Genomic DNA, 24,391 nt, shown 5'->3' with positions numbered 1-24,391 from the left:
TACAGTGACAAAATGATATTTGTCAAGTAAATTGCTGTACGTCGTGCGTTTTTCTGTTTCACGGCGAGCAGCTGAAGAAGAACGTAAATTTGATGGGGCGAAGGTATCGGAACAAGTAAAATCCCATAGAAGTTCTTATCCTTTCTTCCACGGTATTAGGGTCATACCATCTGGCCTCGTACCGTCTGCAAGACTGCATCCCAACAGTTCGCGTATAGAAGGAACGCCTGCTGAAATTAGTGCCCTCATGATAATGTCGTTGACGCTGGAGTGGCGTGAATGTCTGCCCGCAGTATTGACGCAGGAAAGTCCGTGAAGACCCTTCTTGCTTACGACACTACTACAGGCAGGACATATGTGTTGCTCGCAAATATCTGCTCCCAAACGCAGTGCACTGGCAATTCGAAAACTGTCGTTGGGAAGATGCAATCCTAAAGAAGGTGACGGGATAGCATGGAACCAAACGCCTGCTTCAGGAGATGATGTAGCTAGGAGTCTGGCCTTATCTTCTGGGTTATCGGATAACTGAAATAGAGAAGAAAATTGATGATTTATAAGGGGGTCGTCCCAAGAGGATTGCAATCCTCTCTTATCAAAATAAGGGGTTCTGATCCCACGATAAATGACCACTTACAAATTCTGCCGTTGACATCCGAATCCGTTACAAGGCTAAGATCTTGTTGGAGAATGGTCTCGATCAATGGCTTTGCGCCATGGAATGAAGACAGAAAGGATGAAATAGCAAGGTCCATGGTGCGGCGAATGCCGAGACCTCCGTGGTAAACAGGGAGGGACGTCTGCAATTACGAGTTATTGTTGAGTGAGCAATTCAGGATAGATTCTAGACCGGTTTTTAAGGTGTTGTCATAGCATTCAAGAAGATTAGCATCCCGCCAAGATGGAGCACAGCGAACGAAGTATAGCAGTCTTGGCATGAACAATGAGGCTCGTAGTAGGTAAAAGGCAGAGTGTGCTGAAATTAAGGAAAGACGTGTAAATAATAATTCTAATTTAGAAATTTTATCTTTTAATATTGTTCGTCTTACCTCAATAGATAATGCTGCTCCTAATAAGCTGTCGTTATCTATCGAAATTCTTTGAATCCTAGGCGCGGCTTCGTCAAACAGCTTGAAGAGGTTATTAGCCTGCTCATTGGAGACTCCGAGAGTGCTGACCTCACATTTCGAGAAATTCATTTGGAATCCGATCTCCTTAGCTTGTCTACGGATCATTTCTAATGTCTCTAGTACTGTATCCTTGTCTCCAGCTACAGTCCCGTCATCCAAATACCATATGTTTAGTTCCGTATTTATACTGTTAACGATGGATTGTAAAGTTAGTGCGAACAAACCAGGGCCAAAATGGTCGCCTTGTTGTACGCCACGCTGAGAGAGAGTTATTTCGTCTCCTAAGTATAAGTTGCTCGGTTGCGAGTAACACTAATGGACACATCGATATATTGACGAAAACTGCTCTTTACCTGTATGAGCATAGAATCACGATTTAACTCGTTAAATGCGTTTCTAAAGTCTATCTTCAGAAACACTTTCTCCTGATAGTCTGGAAAAGAGTAGTACATAAGAGCAGCGTGGACTGCTGCTTCTGCTCCATGTGAGATGCAAACTCCCAGTTGGTGTGGGAATAGAAAATGTGTTAGAGGTTCTCTAATTCTATGACAAATGATATAGAATTTGATAATCTCTTCCACGCATTGCCAACTGCGATGGGACGAATGCCGCCACTTTTCTTTTTCAAAGCTATTAGTGATGCTCCAAAGAAAATAGGTCTAATTTCCGTGGGCACATCACCCGAAATAATCAGGTGGAGTAAATCATAGATGGCGTTAGTCAGGTGATCTTTAGCTTTGCACTCTTGGGATAGTAGGAGGTCATTATATATTGAAGGACGGAGACTGTCCATACCTCCTGATGACCCGGAGGGAAAGGATTTAAATGCCTTCATAAACTCGTCAGCTGATAATCTAGGCGCTACAATACTGGGCTCAATGAAATCAAGAGGTTCAAAACGGTGGCTGTGAGCCGGATGTTTTTCTTTTAATGCTTCTAATACAATTCCATTCGTAGAAGCTATAGTATCTACTGCGCTGCGGACATCACCGTCTACTAATTTGTTCTCGACACTCTTGATGTTAAACGTGGAATTTGCTGGTCGTCGAGCATTGAAGGATTTTTTATTGTGGTTAGCAAGGGCTTCGCAGCGAGAATCAGACCCACATTGCACTCTTTGTTTAACCCATGATGTTAAATTATTAACTTTGTCAGCTTTTGATGGAACCCAGTGTTACGTAAGGAAACAGAAGAGATCCATCCAAGCTTCTGAGTCGTTTGTATGTTGTTACTTGTTGCTTATTTACATATGTTGCATTTTTATGGACTAAATTGCACGTTTTCTAAAAGGATTTCTCATTTCACGTATGCTATTGATTAACATAGACCAATCTATTTATGGTAAACTCTATTAATAGACTCCTGCAGCAATGTTACCTTATGTATGCTTGCTTACCAGGAGCGAGTGTTATTATAGGCTGAACATATGGTGAAGAAATAATGTACATTATTTTTACGTCTTTAAACATAGAGTACTATTTCCTGAAATTTAAGGAAAGTATTTGGACGAGTTTGGCTAGATTGAAATTAATGTTGCAACTATTGGTGTTCCTTAGCCTATATGAAAGGACCTCACATTATCAAATGTACGTTGGTCCATCAGATAACCACTTTTGCATTGTATCAACCAATGCGAAGTGCACATCAGATGAAATTGCGAGATGGAAAGGCAGATCTCGAGTTTGATGAGAGGCAGTTGCAGAAATCTACTAAACATGTTCAACTGCAGAGCATATCTTTTTCTGATGCATATATACAGTATTTGGTTCTGTTTCATAGAGTGCATCGGACAGCAAACTTTGAACTTGTGTAAGCATGATGCCATATGTGGTGAAGTAAAGACGTTTGTTTCCTGAATTACTGGCCCTGAAAGTTGTATTTTTTTTTATCTTATCCAATTTTCGAAAGAAAAACGTTTGAACGCGAAAAATGAAACTTTTCCGGTTTTCACTAAATTTGATATGGTTTCAAATATTTATGAGCTTAGTACACATATGAAGTGCATAGATCTTTGATTTTTTATTTATTGGTCATATAAGTTGGAGTTCTCCTCAGTCTTTGAGTAAGTTCCAATACGGATTATGATTAACTCGGAAAAACAAACTGTGATTATCGTAATACTTCACATACTCACTATGCTAATTTAGTTATACTTCATTTCAAATTTGTTGGAGAGGAAATCTTTTTTTTTTTTTTTTTGAGTTCTGTATAGGTAATCAAGTTTTGAATTTGGACTTAAGAAACCCTTTAAATATTAAGAAAGAGCAATGGGAAATTATAAGAAAAATATGTAAGGATTAATAAAGGACTTCATTTTCACTATAGGAAAACTTATTAATCCTATGAGAATATACAAACGCTTGTAAGAAAAATTATTAACAGAGTCATATGATCTACTTTTAATGTAGTTTGGTACTTGAGGGTATTGAGGAATTAAAATAATGCTAATTAACAACAAATCATAATTCAGTATATTAATATGTTTTATTTATTACACAACGAACCTTGCGACATTTCAAACAATAATATTATAATGCAAATTTGTGTTTAGAAATCTTCTCAGATTATAGTGACAAGCACCAGTGACACATGAGAGTTAAGGAAATACTGACTAATAAAAAACAAACGAGCATATATATGATTACACTATTTTTCAAATATTTACAACTATTGTACTCAGCGAGAGGACAGATAATTATATATATATATATATATATATATATATATATATATATATATATATATATATATATATATATATATATATATATATATTGTAAATTGAAAAAACAATTGAAAAACTTTTCCAAGATGCTATAGAAGAGAGAAACAGAATCCATAAAAAACATTGCCATTCATGTGTTTCTCAAAGTGCAGACACAAGGCTCTATTAGAAGTTGTTTTCCATGTTTGTCCTTGCGCTGCTATTAGACGATCATTAGTTGAAAAAACAGAAAAATTCTATTTCAAATAAACTACACATCACAAAATATATTTGTGAATCTCCAAGAACTGTAAGTTATATAGGTAATAATATTTAGACAGTTTAATATGGTTAATATTATACAAATGCTAAAAGTTTATACTTGTATGATACTGTGAACTATTAACTACTATGAGGAGAAGACCTATGTGCACTTTCTTGTCGGAATGAATGTCTTAGACAATATGCTGTAAATAACATGCAAGACATAGTTACACATTTTTGTCCTTGTTTCATCCTGTGACGTAACAACCCTGTTTCCAGGATAAAACGTACTTAGTTTTAATCGTAAAAGTTAATCGTCAACGACAATGCATTTCTACCTTAATTTAAAATATAAAGTGTGGCATATGAGGTTCAGTACAATAAAGAAACGTAAAAAAACGCATTGAGTGGATCAGAACTATAAATATTTAGACTCATAGCCGGCTACCTTAACAATTAGAAGTGGGCTTTATTACATTATATGATTATATGCATGAGTACGGGGGTTCAATACCTTTCATAAGACATAAGTACATTTGTGAAACTTTCTTAAATTTTAGAAGGGCTACCTGAATTGTGAATTGTCAAAAAGCAAAAATTTGGTATTTTCTATGACCTTAATGTATAAAAACTATAAATGAGGACATCTATCTCGTCCCCTTTCATGCGTAACTAATTGCAAAATATTAGTACGGTCACGTGTTTGGTTATTACCCTACATTAATCTATTCTTTATGACACATTTATTACTGTATATGGTTTTATGGATTTCATAGTCGTCCAGGAGTCATTGATACTCTCATCTTAACTTTTGGGGGAGCAGTACTTAGGACCACCCCTTAAATTTGGGAATTGTCAAAGACTGGAATTAGGTATACATTCTTTAGGGCCCAAATATACATTCCTGTACATTTCATTGGTCTTGATTATTTCCTCCTGTCTGTGGGTAAAAAATAAATAAACGTAAGCAATATATCACGTGGAAGATATTCAATTCGTGTTATTCACCTAATTTATCGTCTTTTATGAGGTTTAACATGCTATATGATCATACGTTTAAGTAGAAGGACGAATTTACTCTTACTTTTTTCTTTAAAAAGCATGTGTAATTTTATGCTACCCTTTTTAAATTTGGGTGATGTACATATGACAAGTCCTTAAATTTGGTGAGCGTGTTCTAGACCTCACTGTAAATTTGAGTTGTTCTGTTTTTTCGATTTCTATGGGTAAACAGTTGCCAAAAATTCACAATTTGGAGGTTGTTGACCAAATTTATTTTTTAGATGAGACTTTAATACAGCCTATGTTTATACGTTTGAGTATATGGTCAATTCTTAATTCATATTACCTAGGTACATTGATGCACTCGCCTTAAATTTTGAAGGACCACATTCCCTAAATTAGGGAATTGTAGTAAAATTTAGTAAATGTTCTCTAAGATTCAAATGTATATTTTATAAATTTGATTTGTAATGCTCGTTTCGTTTAATGCATAAAAAAGAATTGGAGGTTTTTGACATATTATATCCTCCTTGATGGATCTTTAGTATTTATATGCTTAATTGGTGAGTGCAGAGATCAATTATCTTTTTTTATAGGATAAAGGTACATTAATGCATTCGTTTTAAATTTGATCCAGGACTTCTTAAATTTGGAAATTGTGAAAATATATACGTATATAAGGGTAAATGTTTCTCCAGTACTTCTTGAAATTTGGTTGAGTCTACATATGCCCCATTTTATGGGTACAAAATTCTCAACACTTTATATTGAAGAGAAATGATTTAACAAGGAATGCAAAATTTGAATGTTGTTTGTAATATTCAGGATATACAAATATTTATTGAAAAAACGTCATAACCTTTCAATCCTACTATCTAGAATGTGTGTCACCGTTCTAAAACCTAATCATGACACAGTTGGTAAAAAAGACTTCCAGGAAAAATTCATAATTTAAGTTAACGATTGTTGACTTATTAGTCCGGGAACACTAATGTGTCGTAAATTTAATGATGGCGACCTAATTCTTGGAGATTTCAACCACTTCTGCGCATGTGTTGAAGTTGGCGTCTCGGCTAATCTCATTTGGTGAGTAACTGTTGCTATAGGCAGATTGTGTTTGCCAGTGCTCTCGTGTAAGTGTGACGTAGAGAGGCAATTCGTAAATTTTACGAGGTATTAGTGATAACGTTAAAATTTTGAAAGTAACACCAATTGTTGTGTATTGTTTTCTGAAATAGAAATTTGAAAGCCAGTTACTATTGAAGTGACTGAAAATAACTTCATAAGTGTTATTTTGAATCACCTTTCGGTTTAGTATAGTAAAAGCGGATTCATTGAAAGTAATGTTAATTTTTCGAAGTAGACTTATGATAAAATTATAATAGCAATCTATGCATATATTGAACCAACAACTTTTAGTTAATGGACTTTGTGGTGGACAAACACCGTGCTCGTGGGTTTTCTCGGGGTTCTCCCGTTTCCTCCCACTTTCTTCATTCCACCATTTCACTCATCTCTCATTATCACCGTCTCCTTTAGCCTAACCGGCATAACCGTGGGACGTAAAACTTAAAGACTTCAAAAGACTTCAACTTTTAGTTAAAAATCTAAAAATTAGTCACTCTCAATGTATCCTATAAAGTAACTAAATAACCATTAATTATTATATTAGAAAATATTTATATATTAGAAAAAAGTTTATAGCAAGGAAACAATGTGTTTTACTTGAAGTCGTAAAATTTACGAATGTTTAGCAACAGTGTACTACAAAAACATGTTAGTGTTCCCGGGTTAAATCAACGCACAAAAGTGTCAAATGGTGGAGATATTAAAAAGTAATGTCATAAATACCATAAAATCATAGTTTAACTGATTAAAATTCTAAATGATTTCCAGTTAATATGACAAATATATTCCTTTGTCATGATCTATTTAAAAATATGTCATTTGCAAACTTAAATTTGATCAAGGTTACTACGATAACAAGTATTGGAAATGATAACATAATACATAATTCCTTTTCCATAACCGATTTTCCTACAGTAACATAAATGACTTTTGCTTTCAATAACAACACTTGTCTCAAAATAATTGGTTAGAGATGCCTCAGTTTTTGTATTTAAAAATTGGTTATTGAAACGTATATAATTTGCTTTTACACGATTTCACTCGTTTAGCGAATAAAAGTTACCACATGTTCATAATTGGCTCAAGCTGTAAACAATTCATACGGATTATGAGACACAATTAAGAAATTGTTCTACGACATAATTCGTTCACATCTGTAGTAAACAGTAGAAAATTTCTACATGTAACAAGGGAGCATATCTTAGAGATTTATGCATTTTGTTTCAAAGATGCTGAAATGTTTTAAGTTGAGGGGATGAGCGCAACAGTGGTCTAAACCACATTTTTTTTAGAAATTAGAAAAATCAAGTTAAACTTAAACACATGTGGATTATTGTGCAATATATGTATGCACAATCTATGACACATTCAACCAGTTGTGCTTGCTTTTGGTATATTGTACAAAAACTACACGTGTTCAACTTGATTTTTCTCCATATTTTTAAAAAAAATGTGGGTTGGACCACTGTTGCTCTAATACCCTCAATTAGATTAACATAATATTATCAGGGATCTTTAAGTTAACTAGTAAAACGTTCTCAATTCTCTGACGTTCTTATTCACCACAGAAAACCATTCGTGCACCAATACTTTCAGAGATACTACCATCATTTTTGACCAAGGTATGGTATTACCGACGACAAATTTATCCTGCCAGGGTGTGGCAAGGCACACTGCGAAATTTGTTTGTGTAATTCAGGTTCTGGCTCAATGCACTGCTACAATAAGATCAGAGCTAAACATTGACCTTATCCTTTAAAATCTCAAAAAATCTCAAATCGTCAACTATTCCTAAATTCAGATTGTCAGGAAAGTATTGTGCTTTGGAAGTCAAAATTGAGAAAATTCGTAGATATACATCATCATTTCAAACTAGCACTATAAATCCACGTGCACACTATAAATCCACAGCAATACTTACTTTTCTGGAACATAAAGAGTAATATAATAAATTTAGTCATATTTAATGCGGCTGGGACTATGTAAATTACCTTTCATTTGAGTTACTGAATTTTAAAATATAAAGGTAACCAAGAACGTTCTGCAGCTTTTTCATCCACTACCTTCGAACATCGATATGTCACCTAAGACGCACATTGAAGATCATATCGACGACCATCTGCCAACGTTCTCGAAGGCCATAAATTCCAACGCGGTAGAACTTGGTGAACGTGAAGCAAAGAAGGTATGACGTGCAGTTTGCACTATTTGAATTGGTGTCATCTAAAGTGATTTCACAAGGAGTGGAACAGGTTATAATCGGTCGGTGCAATGTCCGGAGTATGGCGAATGCAATAGCGTATATAATCCAAGTCGTAGAATGGTTTAGAGGGTCATCCTAGCCACGTGGGGCTTACCGTTGTAATGCAACAGGAGGATCCCATGGCGACTCAGAAGTGCTGGTTCCAGAGTTTTGAGTTTTTCTTGAAGAGGGCTCAACTTTAGCATTTCGCGATGCACGATGCCACGAACAGTCCAAAAAACACACAGGAGGACCTTCCTCTTTTGGAGTGCTGGTTTTGACTGTTTTGAAATTGATTCATGGGGTGCTAACCAATGACGACGGCACAGTGAAGCTTCGTACAGAACCCACTTCTCATCACATGTCAAAACCCTCCTCACAAATGGCTCCTTTCTCAGACGAGACACCAAAGAAACACAGGTGTCTGCTCCCAATACCTTCTGGCACGGAGTTAAATCATGTAGGACCCATGGGCCCAACGTTTAGTACTTCCCAAGTTGATGAGGTGCTGGCGATTGGTTTCTCCACTCACACTGAATTGTAGTCCCAGTTTCTTACATGTCTGGGCACTGTTCACTCAATTGCTGCCTGGAGACCTTCATTTTATACATGTTATACATGTGTTGGTCTTCCGGCACGTATTGCGCCTTCGAGTGTTTCGTCACTGTCTTTAAACTTGTTATCAACCGCTACACTGTCCGAGTAGTCACAACACCCTTACCAAAGGCCTGGCATATCTTCCGCCCCGCTGGAGTGGCGTTTGACCCCAGTTGGAACAAGTACACCATAAACGTCCTTATGACTCTCTTTGGAGGTCCCATGTTCACTCTGTCCTTACGCAAGTTCAAGGTGTAACAGAAGTGTTACAACCAGGTAGTATGTTAGCTATACCCACACAAACAACTGCCTGTCTTATCTTCGTTCGCATTCAACTCACGATGTGAGGGCCAATGGAACATAGTCCTCAACAAAAAACGACAAAACTGTCTCGGTTACCTTTATATTATTGTATGAACTTACCTTTTTCGTAATATTGAAATTTCAATCTCCAAAACTTTTGATGATTCTGTTGTTAGGCTGTTACTTCGTTAATTTGCTGAATATCAGATTTGTACCTGGAAAAAAATTACAAAATTATTAAAATTTCAATTCAAGAATTCTTAAATACTATATATTATCAAGATGTTACCAAAGTAATATAGCATATTTGTTGTTATTAACTTCGGAGAGAGTGTTCAATTTGAATGCAAACTTTTGTAGCCTTCGATGACATACTACTTCAAGTACAGCTATAATATAATTGGTGAGAGAACAATTAAGCGAGTTTTGACGGAATAATATTACTTTTACACTCTTTTTTGACAATGTTCTATGTTGTTGTTATTTTTGTCTAGTTTTTTCTTTCTTTTGTTAACATTTCCTTGTGTAAAATGGCAAAGTTAAGCTGTATCTGGGAATTTGTTTAATAAATTAATATATATATATATATATATATATATATATATATATATATATATATATATATATATATATAAATTTTAAAATGAGTGTCATGTTCTGATTTGTCACATCTTTATTCTTCCGATGAAAGTACGCTTCGATATGTTTCATTTTATAAATTTCTGGATTCTTATTTTTGTAAATTGATTTACGTTTCTTTATTTATTCTGTTGACACTTTGATTTTTATTTCTCTCTTACGGCAACTGTCAGCTGTATCAGGTAACCTTGCCATTATAATAGATTGATAAATCGCAAGGTTCTTTGCTGACACGAAACGACAAAATGTTTTTATGCCTCTAATTTTCTAACTAAAAGAAAGACATATTTCTTTTTGTTCTGATTATTATTACAAAGAATAATTAAATTGTTCCGATATATACAAAACCAAACTGGAGCACTAACTACACAGATATCTCATTACATAACTAAATTAAATAATAATTAAATCTAAAGTGGAATCTTAAAGGAAATACAATTCCATTAATTAGCCTAAATTTGATTTGGATTTCGATCTGATTTAGCTACTGAAAAATACGATGAAAGCCATATTTCTGTAGAAGACCGGATTGCTAATAAAGAACTATCCTTGAAATCCCTAAATTTAATAGCAACTCACCATATGACGGTGAAATTCTAGTTATTTTAAAATATTAATGCTAAAAGATTCACAGCACATTTAAGACAAACATATTTACAGATGAGAGAGGAATGTTGATTGCCTTTACTGAAGCCAAACATGAAAATTTCATCTTCAAATCTTGGAGGCGGGATGTAATGAGTGTTCAACTGAAATCAATCGGCACATTTAATCTGCATTTTAAACTGATTAACCAAAATGCACAGGGCTATTGTCAATGATCTTTCCGATTTAAAAAAGGTTTAAAAGCTCACGGTTTTTATTGACAATAACTACGTATGTTAAATAAAAGAATGAATGATTCGAAAAGCGTTAATAACTGACACGACTGATATTTACTTACATTTCCAGCTGCTTGAGCGATAATAGAATCAAAAGAAAAAGAAAGGAAAAGACGACGGTATATTGGGTTCTCTAAGTTAATGTAAGACAGTCTGTTGTTGAACTTAAACGAAGTTTCAGAATACCTACCAAAGGTGAGTTAAACTAGAACAATCTAGTACTCGAATCGGAAGTGGTAAAAAAAATAGTGTATCTGCAAGAACAAATCTACAGTCCGGCTAGAAGTTGATGAGGAAACAGTTGATTGTATACGTGCAATATTCGCCAGAAACCCACAGAAATAAACAATTCGTAAAAGCAAAGAATAGAACTTGAAACAGAGAACACAGTGGAGAATTCTACGAAAGTTTCGAAATTTCTCTCATATCGATTGGAAAATAGACTTGAGTTCCACGTTCCACGACGAGAATGAATGAAATGGTGAAATCAAGGAACTGGGAGGAGAACTCCGATAAAACCCTCGGACGCGGTTTTTGTCTGCCACAAACCTTACTTGACGCGAGCTGGGACGGAACCAAGGACCCCATGCACCAAAGGTGAACGCTCTTCCACTGAGCCACCGCGGTGCACCTCGAAACATTTTGAGTCAGATGCGTTAAGTAATAAGCCTACCTTCCACTTCGCGGGAAAGGAAACAAAAAAAGGAAACAAAAAGAATGTGACGGTCTGGGTTTTACAACATTTTCATCGTTAAGAAGGACGCATCCGTGATTCCCGCAAGATTAACGGTTTTTTTTTTTTTTTTTTTTTTGAGTTACAGTAAAAGAGTGTATGATGCTACCTATGCTTTTCAAGGAGAATATTGAAACCGGAAATTTCTATCTCTAAATGCTGGAGTCAGAAGCGAACATGGAGCATTCTATATATGGGGCACCCCCACATTGGCACCGGGATGTTAGGAGTGAAATCAAGAGAAAGTTACCAAATGAATGGATAGGACAAGCTAGTTGTTAGGAGCAGTTACTCCTTTATTTGCTCCTTCTCCTCTAGTGATCGGTAAATTCCCGGGAAGATATTCCCTGGGAATATTCCCGAGAAGATTCCCAAAATGGGAATTTTCCGGGAATTTATGTACAATCATAAATAAAATTGTATTCTATTAATATAATATGATTTCAAAGTTCGTTTTTATATCATTGTATGTTATTACTGTTGTCCCCAGAGGAGTCTTTAAAAGTATATTCTGAACGATGTTATGTTATATTATTAATATTTTATTATATTTAGAGAGTACGCATAAATGGATATTTATTTAAAATATGTTCTATGAAAGTATATATGTTTCAAAAATGGCATAGTAAGTCCACATACTTTTAACTACTGAAAACTTTAAATTTACATGTAAGTAGATTTTCTAAACTTGACTCTATTATTGATATAAACATATTAAATTTTTGAATGTTTTAAACAAATTAGGTTGGGTAACTGCCAGAAGACACATGTCCCACCATTTTGCCAACATTTGCGCATAAATATGTATATTCACAATATTTGCAAGATACTTTCTTATCTTTATAATTTTGCATGTAATATTACCACATACGACCTTTCTTCCTGCCCATTTCTCGAAATTTCATGCGTTAATTCACATATAAGAGAAGTCCGAGTACCTCTTCAGAAATTCGAGTCAGAATCAGGAGGCAGACCTACGTCTATTACTAACGGTGGTTCAGGGTTTATTAATAGTACTTCGTCCCTATTTCTACGTAATTCTACATTACTTTACAAATTGGTTCCTTTTCATTATTTGTAAATTGGTACTTTGCTATGTTTGGCTATTGTTTAGCTTTCGGGGGCCAGCTTTTGCACCTACTTTTTTTGCGATATTCTATTCCGATGCGGTTGTTTTATGGTTTCATACGTTTAATTACGTTATCAACATTAAATTTAGAGAGCATTGCCGAGCGAGCGTTAGCGAGTGAAGGCGGGTTAGAGTCCCACCGGGCACGTTGTTTTCTATCTTCGTTACCAACAATTTACTTTCTTTTCTCACATAAATCACTTACACTTACCTTTACGTGCAAAAGTACAAATCCCCTACTGCCCTAAAAAAAAAAAAAAAAAAATGTGTTCGATACCTTCTTGACTACTTGAACACCACTATCAACTCATTTGTTCCGTAAATTGTCCTACTTTTTTCTAGTTTTGGGCCCCCAATACTAAACAATTATCCTACTTTTTAGTGCAAATGAGAATGGAACTTTAAAACTCATATTATTAGTTATATAAAGTACAGTCAAAGAATTTTTAACCTCCAAATTTTTAAACCTAGAAGTAAATCATAATATATTAAATAATGTAATTAGTCGTATGGTTCTTATAATTTGAAAGATAAAGTAAAGAAATGGATGTAAATTCCTTCCCGGGAATTTATAGGCCAGAGAAAAAATCCGGGAATATTCCCAGTTTTTAAATTCCTTCCTATCGGGAATACTCGCACTGCCCATCACTACTCTCCTCGGTCGCCAGGTATCATTTCATGAGACTTTTTTGTGGGGTTATGTTAAAACCAAGACACCCTTACCTAACTATTGATCTGAATGTCAAGCAGGCACTGAAGAAGCTCTTGCGTCTATTCATTCTGAGATGTTGGAAAGAGTGTAGCAAAAATTAGACTATCTGTTTGATACGTGCAAAATTGAAAAAGACAATGATATTAAACATCTTAACATAACACGTATGCATTAGAAAATAATCTTTTTGAGTTTTTCTTTCATTTAACAGAAGTTACATGGCATTGTGAATACGAATAAATAAAGGAGAATTATTAAACATTTAAATCGGGATGATTATTATTTATGTTGTATTTGCTATGAGAAATTAATGATTCGAACAGAATATAAAATGCAGTAATTATTAAATATTCTTTGATGGGTAAAATATTGTTTGCGTATTAATATGATTAATAATCGTATGTCGTGTATAAAAATTTGCACATTTTAAGATTTAATAGTTGAATGAATATAATATGTATAATCTTCAATGAATATAAATTTTTCTAGTATGAAACAAAATAAAAGAACATGAAAAGACAATTGATATTTAGGTATTAGGAATTAGATTTCTGGGCTTTCGGCATCTATGGCTATGCTAGCCCGTCATATATGAGGGATGACGTCCCTCAGCTAGCACATCCTTGGAAAGGGAAGGAAGAAAGGATTGGGGAAGGAAGGGATCTGGGAGCTATATATTAGGTACCAGGAAAATCTCATTCAGGAGGCCGACCTGAAAAAGCTTTTTACACTTTATCGACCCCCACCATGAGTAAGACAATTACTGTATCGAATGATAAATTTATATTGCAAAACGGGCTATCGCCCCCTATATACATAAAATGAGCATTTTGATATACAAAATCTTAAAATTCTGTATCTTGTTTCGAAAGACGAAATCCTTTTAGAAAAGTGGAAGAGTCAGACAAGAATACTGAAAAAAAAAGTTGTGTTGGTCTTGTTTTGATTAACAGCTAGCTATTACGTAAGCAACTCGTCGATATCTTAGGCAACTCAGTTATGAGCTTAAAATTCCCAGTGATCAGTATGAGTAGTTTCCTGCTACAGTGAACACTTTAAATTACCTTAATCGTTCGATAAATATTGTAGAAGCAAGTCGGAAAATCTCGTTGGAGGAAGTAAATTTATTTAATGCAGGAGGTTTACGGACATTTTCCAGGAGAACCTAATTTGTGTGTAAGTGGAGTTAATATGGTGGAAGCGATAAGAAATGTATTGCCGTTATTTCACGAATGAAATACTAGAAGCACGTTACAGAGTTTATTTCATTTTATGCGATACAAAAACCATGTAAAAAGGATTTTTTTTAAAATAGGAATGTGTAGTGTATTCTACTATAATATCTCTAAATAATATGTCTCCTCATTCTGATGTTCAGTTGGTTTATTGTTCTGGTACTATTGTATACGATATTACGTCATAGCTTGTGCCGTGATTTTGAAGTCCTTCTGCCTCTCGCCGGTTTAATTTCAAATCAGGTGCGTACTATTTTTATTTTTAGTTATTATTATTTGTGATGGGTGTGTGTGCTTCGCAACTCAAAGGACAGCGACGTGTTTGAACAATGACGGAAGTGTTCAGTTATTTAGTTTTGTAATTTGATTGTAGCTTTCTCTTTCCTCAAGTGTTTTTTTTTTAATAGATATGTTGTTTTGTGCTTCTGAAGACTTTCTCCCAGCGTTCGCTACCGAGCTGACCACATGACGTTGCCCCTTTTTTTTTCTATCGGCAAAAGTAGTGTTAACTCAATGTATGACTAAACTCACTTTGTTTCTGGTAATTTGATATAACCTGCTGTTACTACCGTGTCATACTTGTAAATTAAATGAAATTGATATTTGAGGATATTTATACAGGGTGTTTATTTATTATGTAGCCAAAATATCCTAGTGAAATCCTCACAACTAAACAAAGTTTCAAAGTTACTGGATGCCGAAATCGAGAAAATTATAAATTTGAGGCGGCCTAGCTCGAAAACTGAGAGATATCAACGGTGGTTAAAGACATTTTTAGAGAAAGTAATACGCTGCCTATCTAAAAACCATGTTTCAGAGTTGAGACGTATCGGCGCAACCTATTTTATAGAGGGAGCTGCGGTAGATGTTTCGCTCTTCCTCCCCTCTCTCTAAAATCATATGCGCCGGTACAACTAAACCCTGAAACATAGTTATTTAGATACACAGTGTACTAGTTTCTCTAATATTTGTTTAACCGCCTTTGATATCTCTCATAGTTTTCGAGCTAGCCAGCCTCAAAGTTACAATTTTCTCGATTTCGGAATCCCGTAACTTAGAAACAACGCGAATTTTGCCATATGTTCATATGGACTCTTTTTATTGTTTAGGTGTGAGAATTTCACCAGTGAATTTTGGCTACATAATAAATAAACATCCTGTATATATACATATAGGGTAAGTCAAAATAAGTGTTACAAGCCATTATCTCGCGAACTATACATCAAATACGAAAAATGTTAAGAGTCAATGTACAATACCGAGGGGCCTAAAAATGAGTCAAACACGATGTTCCTCCCGCCCCCTTTTGGGGAGGGAGTGTACGTGAAATGTTCAAATGGGAACATAGGCAGAGTGATACCTCGTTCGAAAGAGCTTCGAAAATACAACATTTTTTGTGGGAAACAATTTTTGATATGGGGCACCGTTTTCAAGATGGCCCTCAAAATTGTCCTGTATCAGATAAAATTCTCAGTATCGGTACTTGTAAATCAGAAACGGCTGAGTCGAAAACGGTGAAACAAAAAACGAAAAAGGAAAACGCCATAGGCAGCTTGAAATGGTATTGTCGCGGTGTCCCCAGGGCCCCATCATGGGGTCCCGGGACTAACTTGAAAATTTCAAATGGGAATAAAGGTCGAGTGATACCTTGATTGATAGATCGTGGAACACCAAACAGCTTAGTACAAATTTTGTTTTGGTTTCGGGCAAGCATGTTTCAAAATGAACGCTGAAAATGGTTCCCCATTCAGATACAAAGCGCAGTATTCAAACTGAGTGTTACAAGCCAATATCCAGCGAACTATGCATCAATTAAGAAATATGTCAAGAGTCAATGTACAGGCAGGCCTAAAAAATAGGTCAAACACGAGGTTTTAATTTTGTACTAAGTTGTTTGGTATTTCACGATCTATCAGAGAAGGTATCACTCGCGCTATGTTGCCATTTGAAAATTCTACGTACACCCCTCCCTCCAAAAGGTTTCCAACGATATGCTACTTGGCCCCCTTACCATTTGCAATTTTTGAGTTGAACTGCGTCTGAGACCCTGCGGGTCGCCCTGGCAACCCTCTTTCTGCTTTGATAGGTTGTACTTTTAAAATGATCAAACACGTGTTTCCCTGTTTTGGCATCTGTTTCACCGATTGCGATTTCTATGGGTGGAACTGCATTTTCTGGACACCCTGTATATTCATATAACTCCATAGTATATGCATTCAGAAAAGTTTTATTACAGTTTCGTAGTAAACATTATTACATTTTCATTAGTGCTTTCGATTGGTGTATAAACCATCTTCAACTTCGATATATAATCTCTCTCTCTCTCTCTCTTCCCTTGTCATCTCAACTGAGTCGATGGCTCGAACTGGCTCGGTTGGGTGAGCAATCAGCTTGATTCGGTTGGGCTCGGATGAGAAATCGGTTCGAGCCAGCTGGATTACGTGAGCTCTTGGCTCTGGTCAGTTCTCGGTTCTGCTCGATAGTGAATGAGCTGTGAGCTGGGCCGCTCGAGCCGTTGACAAGTATAAACCCGGGCCGAGCAGTATTGAACATCCGAGCCAGCGTCCTATAAATTTTAACAACTTTTGGCTCAAGCCCGAATACTTTTTCCTCCGAAACTCAAACCCAGACCCTCGTGACCGATGTCCTTGCCTCCTGAAGACTTTTCGAACACAGAGATCTACAGTCAACTTGTTTTCAGTATTCAGAAACTAACCGCCTACCTACCATGCACTGAGAAAAAAAATATATGTGGGATGCTAAAATCATGTGTTATGTATGTAAATCCTGTAGTTTTTGGACTTAACATACAGCATACGTATAACTGATAACACATATGCTATATTAATACTTTCTGTATAAGTGGTTCATCTGTACGTACTTTTCGTATGAAACATATAGGCGGTCAGGATCTCACATACAAATGGACGTAGCTGACAAAGGTAACATACATATATGTATGTAATATAAGGTAGACTGTTAGATATTAGACATCCTGAAACGGCATGATGTAACAATTAAGGGCAGTGCGTATGTAGCATACGGATAACGTATGCTTCGTACTGGTTTCTGCAGTAAGCAAGAGGATTCTGTATATTTGTACAATATTCTGCTGTCTGGAGAAGGGATTTTTCTGAGTGTGGTTATACACGGTGATGTTATAATAATAATAATAATAATAATAATAATAATAATAATAATAATAATAATAATAATAATAATAATAATAATAATAATAAAAGAAGTTGTAGTAGTAGTGGTATCATTGATAATTATGTTGTCTGTGTAGGATACTTGAAAACAGTACTTGGAACTACTCACAGGGTTTAGCTCAAATTGGCTAGTTTTGGCTCGACTTGAATCGAAACTCGGCCCAAATTCGAGTCGAGTTTCGAGGCGAGCTGAAAAATTTCTGTTTTGAGTCGAGTTGAGTTTCAAAGAAAACTCGCTCGAACTCACTCGTGCCCATCCCTACGGATACTCACTTTTTTCGCAAAAATTCGGATCCCCACTACCCCCTTTGGATATGTATTGTAATGAGAGCGATATGGTAACATCCCAGTTTGGATTAAGACCAAACTATGTACCAAAAGTCATTTCATTTGTCTTTTCAATTTGGCCGTGATGATCAGGCACACATAGTTACATTCAATTTTTATATAATAACTTATATATTACAGTAATTCAAAAATATATTTTTCCAGTATTTAACTCCTCTAAAATCTCACAGACTGTGTGTCTCGAAAGGCAAGTAGTAGTACAAGTTTTATTACTATTATTACAATAACGAATATCAAAATCCAAAAGTGACTGAAGTTCTGTTTTCACATAGATACACTCATCTCAGGTAAGTAAACAGAAAAAGACGAAAAGGGAAGGGAAGTGGAGGCTTTGAAAGTAAAAGTTAGATAAATTCACCAGTGTTCAGAAGATGTTGTCTAAAATGCAATTAGCAGAGTGTGTCGGTAGGTCAGAATGAGTCGATGGGCCATGGTGGGTGGTGGATCGCAGTGGGTCACGGTGTGTAGTGGGTCGCAGTGGATCACATGCTGTTGACCCTCGCCCACTGACCCACTCAGAAAAGATTAGCCATTTGACCCTCTGAACTACTCTATCTCTGTTACTGGAAATTAATGCTGTCGAACATTTTAAAAGCAAATAGTTTCTAATGTATTGAAATATCATTTCCTATCGATAGTATGAAACTATAAGTCTCAGTTGCAAATAGTTGTAAAATTTCCATAACTGTTCTTCAAGTGAATCTGTATACCAACCAATCAAAGGTAGTTTTGCTAAGTTTAACAAAAAGTCCTAAGTAGACCGTTTGAAAACAGCTCTTATTTGTAAAAGAATACGTAACGATTGCTTTTGGCTGTAGGGTGGTCTGTCCAAGGAATTGTATATAAAAAAAATAGCGTAACACGTAAAAATTTAGCGTACTCTAAAAATGTAGCCAAAAGTAATTAAACCAAATAAACTCTGGTAAAAACAGTAAAAAGGATCACGAGAAATATATATGCGATATGAATAGCTACTTTTAAAGTCACCGTTAACACCTAAGATATTAACGGATTAACTCAATTGACGTACTCGAAAGAGAAAATCTCTTAATTAAGCTATCTATTCACCATCTCTCACTCAAAATTTCGCTTACATGCATGGATATGAGCTATAAATAGCCTTCGTTAAAGTCGCATATATTATCCGTTATGTTATCCGTTAATACGATAACGGATTGATTCCATTAACGAATTCGACCGAGGTAATCTCTCTAGCTATTAACTGCAATAAAGAATTCAGATATATATTTGGGATATAAGTACAGACCAGATGTTAGGCAAAATATCTATTCTTTAATCTTAAAGATATGATCAAAAATAACGTTTTAAAGTTTATATGGGGGATGATAGTTTCAATTTAAGCCAATTTTATTTTGACTATTTTGCGTATTTCTCCTATTTCTGGCTAAGAATTACCTTACTGCCTAATTAATATTGCCTATCTATACATTTTCTTCAAAATAATTCTTTATTGTGGAAAAAATATATAATTTAGTATTTTAAGAAAGAATTCTGCCTCTTCCGAGAAATATATGTGTTGTTTGTAGTGATAAGATATCGTAAAACTTTGGATTGCTATGTGTACTAATAAAGTGCTGTAAAACTGAATGTACTGATAAGCGTAGAAAATTTGGACTGTTATGCGTAGTGATAAAGTGTGGTAGAGAAGTATTTACAAAAATATACATGGATTACATGTCAAGATTTGTTTTTATATATACAGTAAAAGAGGATAAGAAAAAATAAGCATGTTTCTATATTCTTTGAACATTATCTATGACTTGAATGTATTTTTAAATCGTATTGAGTATTTATTTCCGTTATTTCGAGTTACATTTTAATGCCTATTTTCTAAATTTTAAGTGCTTATTTGCCAACTATTTTCCAGGTTTTTAATGTCTAAACATCCAGTCTCTAGATATAGCCTATATATCACCACCGTTAAGGTCTGCGTTATTCTTTAATATTTTGAAAGATTGTCTCCATTAGGGAACTCCCTTTCGCTTTCAAATTTGTTAATTGTAATTCATGCATCTTCGCGCATATTATATATTATTCGCGGCATTAATGTTGGAGTACAGTAAATTTGAAGTCGATAGATGGAATATTTTCTTTATACGATTATTGAGATGATAGAGGAAGAATGTAGAAACGGATTTTGGTAAAGAGATCGGATAATCTAGAATCGTATAAAAGTTACTTAGAGGTTACAAATTCAAATCAGGGAAGCAACTTAAAATATTTTACTTACATTACGAAATTACAATCGAAAAAGCAGGTAGTTACTGACGTTACGCGTTGACTAACTTTGCTATTATAGGGGAAATAGTTGAGCAGGTAAAAGGAGAGGTTACTGATTATGCGGTCGATGGTTTGAACCCACTCCAGATATGAAACACACATATATAGTTATTTATTGGAAGAGAGAGAGAGAGAGAGAAGGAGAGCGTAAGCATTGATCGCATGCTGGCGGTGTAAGTGTAATTCTGTTGGTGATCCGCCAGCAGTAGTAGCCGAAGGTACGCCATTTCGTCGTTTTAGGTCCGCCGCTGCTGTCTCATTAATGGGAGCATACCAATCACTAGATTGTTTGAAATAATCGATTATTTTAACATCTGTTTATGCTACAAGAACTTGAAAAAGAAACGGAAAAGCAAGTAGTTTTTTTTAAATATTAAATCACTTCAATTTATAAAATTACTTTCTTTTATTTTTACGTCCCACGATTACGATCTGTAGGCTAAAAGAAGGTGTATAAGTAAAGTGAATGATTGTGAAAGGAATTTATGGAATGAGAATGTAGGAGAAAAAGGAAAACTTCAAAAAACTCACGAACGCAACGTTTTCCATTATACACTCAGATCTCCTGAGATCGAACCAGAGATTCCTTCTACCTGAAGTGAGCGCTCTATCACTTTTATTTATTTATTTATTTATTTATTTATTTATTAGCTTCTTGAATATCGCTTTCACGCATTCGTAATTTTCAAGACTTTTCCACACTGGAGAGCGACACGAACATAAAAACATTATGGAAGTTAAAAATTCAAACTATGCTCTCCGGAGACACTCGAATCTCAATTAGACCGCCTGACTACACCATACCGGCTCCTACTGATCCACTGGGCCTCTATGATAAAATTGAAGTAATACACTTTCGCATTTTGATTTTTTTTATGCTTAGCGAAATAGATGACTCACATATAAAACTGTTTTATATTCAGCTACAAAAAGTGAATATCTGTAATATAATTCGTAATAATTGAAGATAAACTTCGTAAGTAATAAAACATTTATACTTCAGGATATCATTGCTATAATAGTTTAGAAGCGACTCGTTACTTATCGGAATCATTATCAATATCTATGTATTTAGTGCAAGAAAATAAGAGTCGTGAAGCACTTCTGATCAATTAACTTCATTAATTTTCTTTTCTGTCTTTTTAAAGTCTTAAGAGGTCTAATCACTCCTTAATTAAAATACCACTAATTAACCGGATAATTATGTGATATCTTCAAATAGATAAAAGATGATCGAAATGTGGATCAAGAGCGCGCTAGACAATAGACCCGTTCTCACGAGTCACGTAGTATCTTTCCGTCTGCAGCTATTTAAAACCGTGAAAATAAATGCTGATTTTCTAAATGGTTGGAAATCGAAAGCAGAAATCATATTCAAACAATACCAACGAAGCTTTAAAAAATGCAAATCCAAGATACATACATATTTTAAACTAAACAATATTAACTTCAAGCAATGTTAATAATTACTTACTGTCTCTAACAACTTCAACGCGCAACAACTAGATTACAACTATTCACGAATATCTAACTCGTTTATTTCCCATCAGTCTGTGCGTGTGTAGTCATGGTAACATAGTACAGCCAACCAACTAAATAAAAATTGTTTGATGCTGACTTTCATATTGATTAATGCATTATGTAAAAATTTTCCTTATGTCCTTATATTCGATTCTATTTTCTATCCAGCACAAAAGCAACGATGACTAGGGCTACTATATGCATGGAAATCGCTGTATTATGTAGTACATCAGAGGCATCCCCGCTGGTCTAGTGGCTAGCGCACTCGCCTTTAGTGCACGTGTTTCCGGTTTCGAGTTTTGGTAGAAGAGCATTCACATTTGAATTAAATTTAGTGGTTCGGTTTCTAACTTACATTGTAAGTCCAATTTTCTTATAGCCTAGGAGTTGAAAACGGAACTCCAAACTGTAACAAACAGCTACAATCTTGATGCAAGACATCATCGCACAAAACGGGATTTTTCTTTCCCATAACTTGGTCTTTGGAAACATAAAAGTAATTAAATACTGAGTAACGATGTAGGTATTGTGTAGCGAGTAGTGCTTCGACGAGATGCGTCTCATGTCGATTCTCGAAGAATTGTTTCTCGTCTCGAATCTCGGGAAAACTTTCTTTGTCTCGTTTTGTAAATTTTTGAACACTTCTTCAAAACATAATTATTTGAGCGCGTGACTTTCTTAAAGTTGTGAAGTTTACTGAAAATTGCGTGAAGTCTCTTAAAATTCTTAGTTTCACAATTAAGGCATTAGAAGTAATATGAGGGAAAATAATAAAAAATAAATAAATAAACTAGATTTCCGAACAGATGTCTGAGTATGCTGTCTGAAATTCTCAGCTCCTCTTGTTACGTAACGTAATAATACAGAACAAAAACAAAGTACCTTGGTAAAAGCAGAAAACTGTTGTAGTTAAAGGAAATACACGCTTTACACCCAGAAAGTCGTTAAAAAAACAATAAGAGTTTTTAAGAAAATAAAGAGATAAGTAAATTGTAGGGCCTAGGTGAGAATTCCGTATCCATCATTAATAAATAATTTTGTGCTAACTTAGACTATCCACATCAATCACAGTGACATTTCACTCAATACTTACAACAAGGGACAATAATAATAATAATAATAATAATAATAATAATAATAATAATAATAATAATAATAATAATAATAATAATAATAATAGTAATAATAATAATAATAATAATAATAATAATAATAATAATAATAATAATATTCATTCCATAATAATACAGTACTTGGCATATGATAAACAGGATTTGCTACGTCTTATGACATCAAATCCATTCGAATTAAAATTTTTAAAAAAACCATAGAATAATAATTAGAATAGAATAAGAAATAAGAAGAAAAAATCCATTCTTTATAAGACAACATCATTATCTGCCTTTAAGGCTTCCAAGCTATATCTAAGGACGGAAAGTCATACGGAACGAATATATCCGTTCGTATTCCTGTTACATCTGTTGGCAGGTATCATGGTAATACATGTATAAGAACACTCGGAGTAATAAAGCCATACTAATCTTTGATTTTCTCTGTATTTATAAGTGTGAGCGGTCTCGGATTTCCTCACTCATACCAGGCAAATGCCGGGGTGGTACCTAACTTATAGGCCCCAGGCCATTTCTTCCTTCCACATTCCTTTCTACCTCCCCTTTTCCCGGGTAGTATGATTGCCAAGGGATGTCATCTCTCAAAGCGTGACGGATTCAATGGCCTTAAGTGCCGAAAGCTCAGTGTTCTAAATCCTAATCCCCTTTATGTTGCGAAACAGCTTCTCTGATAATAATAATCTGAATTTTATTGCTGCCACTTTTTCATGATGATAATCATCGGTTTGCTTTGAGCGGAACACTGTCATAGCACTCGGTACAAATTCATTAAGAGTATTCGCATTAGCAACTATAAGGCTACCGACGTTTTCAATTGGGGCCTTTTAAAGTATCGTCAGTCCAAGACTTTGCTCCAGTATACCTAATATTAATCCACGTTTCGTCTAACTAAACGAAGTCCTCTAAATTCTCATGTAAATATTCACGTAAGAAACAACATCTTGCGGACACAATATCACTTTTCTCCAAGAAGACAGTTCGCTCGAAAAACATTTTCCACCAAAATCATCCTTTTTTTTATCACTACCAAACTAACAATATATTGACCACATTCGAACAACCCAAGGTCTTGAAATAATTATAAGAATCTGAATCGGGTGGGGTATTCCTTTTTCAAATATCCACACATATGCCGTCGAATCTCGGTCTCTTGAAAGCGGTCTAGAGTAAACTTTTTACACGG

This window comes from Thermobia domestica, chromosome 3 (genome assembly GCF_964235325.1).
Source record: "Thermobia domestica chromosome 3, izTheDome1.hap1.1, whole genome shotgun sequence".
NCBI lineage: Eukaryota > Metazoa > Arthropoda > Insecta > Zygentoma > Lepismatidae > Thermobia > Thermobia domestica.
This window is presented reverse-complemented; position numbering follows the sequence as displayed.